Genomic DNA, 4,867 nt, shown 5'->3' with positions numbered 1-4,867 from the left:
CAGCTAAGTCTGGTATATATTTTGGGGAGACAACTTAAGAGAAATTCTTCTGTTCCCCACAGCTTTCAGCTTGCTTACCCACTCTATCTTTGCTCCACAATTTACTCAGGTCCTACACAGACCAACACCTTCCGGATGTAAAAAACACCCCTTCTGGGCACCCAATCCTTAACCTCTCCCCAGGAAACCAAGTCCTAGTAAAAACTCATCCAGTTTTTACAAACCCCACTACAGGATCTGGTAAAAATGAAGTTTTTGTTGGGCTTTTTTAATTAGCCAGGTTTGATCGGCCAGCCAGTGCGTACGTAAGCAACCCGGATACCGGTAGATTTTTTTCTACCGGTACTCCAGCCACGGTGGAAAGGACTATACAATGTAATACTCACTACCCCGTCGGCAGTCAAACTGACATAACTGACGTGGGGATATCATCTGACGTGGGTCAAGCAAGCACCCCTGAAACCCAAACCCATTTAAAACAAGTAAACTTCTAACCTCATCGGCCGCCTAACTAAAACCTCCCCCTAAATGATTTCAGTATGCCTCCTCCTCTTTTTATTTTTTACCCCTTATTATATGTTTTTGGAATAAGCCCTGCAGCAACCGCTCCAGCCAATCGAACCACTGGTCAAAAGGTCTGTTTGGGGCTCAGTTATGCTGCGATTTGTTCCTGTTTTTTCCTCTTCAAGTGTTGGCTTCCATAAACACGGAAATGCGGTCACCCAGCCACCAATGGCAGTTCATATTACTGAAATCTGAGCTAATACTTCAGGAACCCATTCGCAGGTTATAGGCAAAAAGCATTGTCATACTGAAGGCTGCGAATCTCTGGTGTGGATCCTGTAAAACCTTCCACTGCACTCCCACAATGTGGTCCCACCCCCTCCTTTGTTTCCTGTATGACTGAACCAAATCTAGCGGTTGCAGCGCTAAATAGGTAAAAGAAAATGGAGGTTGCCCATGGAATTCCTGCGTGATGCACAAATACCAAACGGATCTGGAAGGAAAGCGGAAACAAAAGTATCGTCTCACCGGTAACCATCGTGACGGTACTTTCTGGATCAACATCCCTGACCCATAGCAATAGGGTGTCCCAGAAAAAAATCTACCGGTATCTGGGTTGCTTACGTACGCACTGGCTGGCCGATCAAACCCGGCTAATTAAAAAAGCCCAACAAAAACTTCAAAAACAGGTTACAGGACAGAAGTCCAAGGAAAAACCTTTTTCTTGGCTCACCGTTATCCAAGAAGGGCAGCCCTTCTTAACAATTCCAACCTGGTTAATCTTTCCTCTTGTTTCTTTTGTGCTGCCCTCCACAGGTCTCCTCTGGTAGCAGTACCTTTACCTCACCTGTTTAACTACACGAAACAGGTGCCTTTCCACCAGTAATTTGAAGTTCCCCTGTTCCACAACCCACTGCTAAAAAATGGCCGTTTTGCTATTCCGACCCGGAACAAGGTTGTAACAACACTGCAAGTAACCTCACTTTTCCCCTCAATGGCCCCCAGGTGGATTCTTTTAGGGCAACAACACCCTGACAAAAAACCTTTCCACTCCTTCCCCATCCCATCTATGTATGGCAAACACCCTGGTTCCCCAGCTAACTATGTACACGGTCCCTGAGGTAAACGCTCTGCAGACTCCCTCCCATGGCGCCACCAGACACACAAGGGCAGTGTTCCTCCCTGCTACGGTTGGTTTAGCGGTAGCCTCTTCCTTGCTTGGCTCAGGAATGGGGGCAGGAGCCCTATCCCACTCTCTGAGCTCTTCACAAAGCTGGTCCTCCACACTGCAAGCGGCAATTAAAAACACTGCATTATCTTTAAATCTCTTACAGCACCAAATAACAGCCCTAGCCCAAGTAGCCTTACAAAACAGAAAAGCCCTAGACCTCTTAATGGCCGATAAAGGGGGAACGTGTATATTCCTGAATAAGAAGTGTTGCTATTATGTTAACGAATCCGGGTTGGTGGAAACCAGTATAGACAAACTTCTTAACTTGGGAAAAAGCTATCTGGCGTCTTACAAGGAGGTTGGTGGTCTAATCCATTCATCGGTTGGATTGCTCCCTTTAATAACCCCTCTTATAACCAACTGTACTCTGCTACTTCTGATGCCCTGTTTGCTGAACTTTCTTCACAACCACTGCAAAAAATTTCTCGTGTTGCCGTTAATCAAATGTTATTGCACCCTTACAGTCCTCTCCCACAGGAGCCAGACATTCCCAATCCGTAAGCCCTCCACGCTGTCCCAGTACCCGCAGGAAGTAGCCAGAAGAGTCATCGCCCATATAACCAGAGTTGGGAATGTATGGCCGGGTCAATACCAGGCTGGCTTCTAGCAACAAGTGACCTTGAGTCTCCCCCACCCATGCGGAGCTGACCAGAGCTAGCTGAAACTAGCAGCAAGTGCCCTTGAATCTCCCACACACACCTGCAGAGCTGACCAGAACTGGCTAATGGCCCACTTTGTTCTCGACCCGCCGCTCTGCACCTGGCACTGGCATGGCCCGTTTGGCTCAGTGCCCTCTTTGTTCTTGCCCACTACTCTACACCCGGCACGAATACACCAGAACCAGGAAGACACCTCACATTCCAGAAACCCGGACATACCTGTCCATATAAGCAGCAGCGCTGCAGCCTGCGATGCGACTCCCCCAGCCCGGACATTGTGGACTGTGGGACTTCGCCCAGGCTGGGTTTTTTTTCTCTCCCTAATTAAGCCTGTTTGTTCTAATTCGACTGATTTGGTTTCTGGCGCCTCTCGATTACCTTACACATACAACTGCAACAGCACCGGTGGACCACACGAATCGAGTGACAATGCCACACACAACCCCCAAAAATGTACACCAAAAGCATCATGCGGGATCTCTCTCTCACAAAGTTCAAGCGTCAAAAACCGAAACCATCGTGTTGAGATGATTATGTAACGACATCCTCATCGCCCATGTAGTCAGATGACAAGTCTACAGAAAATCAAGGGCGGAATTACCTGTCAGGACAATGGTTACCTTGGGGTTGGCAGGGGGGGCGGGGTCCAAACTTTGATGGGAGGAGGAGGGGGTTCTGAGCTGCATACATCCCCTGCTAGTGATTCTGTATTTGCTTTAAATTCATTAAGCTCAACCTTTTCTTGCACATTTGTTTTTATGCTTTTTGGTAGGTGTGTGATACGCCGCCATAAGCAGCAATATTAAGGACTAGATTAGGGATGGGGACACCAGCATCGTGGCTGTCTTTGGGGGCTCCTTGATCTCGGACACCAGCCTAGTAAACCCAGGATCACGGAGGTACCCAGAGAAGGTACGCACACACACCCCACCAAGCTACATACAGCACACACCGGGGTCCTTGGAAATGACCTGCGCAGCCTAAGGTATAGTGCTGGTGGTAAGATTCTTGGTGTGCGGAAAAGAACCCTAAGGTATGCCGAAGTCACAGGAAGGGGAACGCAGACTCCCCAGGCTCGGAGAGCCCCGTCTTTGAGACCCAGCATGCCACCGATAAGAGCAGAGCCTCACGTGGGGCAGATGATGGATGGACCTTTGGTCGCAGGGTCAATGGAACTCGGCTCCTCACATTTTTAAGTCGAGGGTTTCTGAAGTCATTACCCAACCCCATGAACCTTCCCCACCCACCTCACCCTGGAACATTCTCAGCCGTTACTCAGACACATCTGCCCTTTCTCAAAGCCACCTCCCTTCCAGGATCAAATACATTTCAGAACAGAGGACTATATAGTTTTGTTGTGTTTTTAATTCACAGAGAGAAAGGGGAAGAAAATAAAAAACATTTGTTTAAATAACTATTGCTGAAAAGGAGACCTGGGGCTGGATGCTAGGACCTATCTCTTCCAGAATGGGGGCATATTAATAGTTTAAACAAAACAGAAAAAGGAAGCCCCCCAAAAGAAAAGGAAATAAATTATTCTGTTCAATACTGTTTGGCATCATTGCATTTTGTTGTCTGAACACTCAAAACAGCCTCTTCTGGAAGCACTTGAAACTGGCAAGAACGGCTGGTGCCTTGACTCTCTGAAATGGTGGGGAGCCCTGTGAGGCATTCCACTAATGGCCACCCAGAACACCACCACCCCCTTTCTTTACTCCTCCTCTGGGGACTGGGGAGAAACAGGCTCAAGCACGAGTTCTCAGAATGCTAGTTTCTAGGGGTGCCCACTGCCATGCCCCATGCCTTCTCTGATAAACTCCCCTGCGGGTATGCAGCTCAGCTCCTCAGTCAACTGCAGGAGCTCATGGCCAGGAGGCTGCTTGGTGGTAACATCTACGAAATAAGGGGAGAGTCATGTCTGTCACTGATGAGAAGCGGGGTCTTTGAAGGGACTTGGATGCTTCACAGAAGCCCTTTCCCCCCCTCTAACGGTCCCCAGCCTTGAAGCATTGAGAATACCATCAGCAGCTTCCTTGGGGCCTTAAGCTGGGTTCAGCCATGCAAACACGCTTCCAGCTGTCACCCCTGGTGGGGAGCTTCTCAGCTCTCCCAGAGCTGGAAATGAAAAGCAGGTGCGGGAGACCATCAGGGGTTGGGGGAGGAAGCGTGCAGGGAGGCAAGTCTATCCCCCCTGCGTCAAGCTCCAGACTAGTGGAACGGCCAGCTGGGAGTTATCTGCTGGGAGTTATTAGCCACACCTGGCAATCTCAGAGTAAGGAAATCAAGTGGCCAAAGCAAATCCCACCCGCAAGCAAGAGGCTTCCTACTCTCCTCTTTGGGATGAAGGGTGAGAGTGCATGCACCAGCCAGTTGGCACCCTATCTTCCGTGTGCGGGGCAACCTGTGCCTACTCCCCAGAGCCAGCCAGAGGGGGATGCAGGTGCGAGTGGGTGCGTGTGTGTGCGTGTGTGTG

The 4,867-nt window shown here is 49.3% G+C and overlaps 1 long non-coding RNA gene across 1 annotated transcript in view; it reads right to left on the bottom strand.

Annotated features, from left to right (window-relative positions):
- The window catches only part of LOC123522095, a 30,358-nt gene that overhangs the window by 24,382 nt on the left and 1,109 nt on the right, over nt 1-4,867 (bottom strand). The gene's annotated exons all lie outside the window — the stretch shown is intronic.

The sequence above is a fragment of the Echinops telfairi genome, unplaced genomic scaffold (assembly GCF_000313985.2).
Source record: "Echinops telfairi isolate 266 unplaced genomic scaffold, ASM31398v2 ScPeMD7_2291;HRSCAF=2852, whole genome shotgun sequence".
Classification (NCBI taxonomy): domain Eukaryota; kingdom Metazoa; phylum Chordata; class Mammalia; order Afrosoricida; family Tenrecidae; genus Echinops; species Echinops telfairi.
This window is presented reverse-complemented; position numbering and strand designations above follow the sequence as displayed.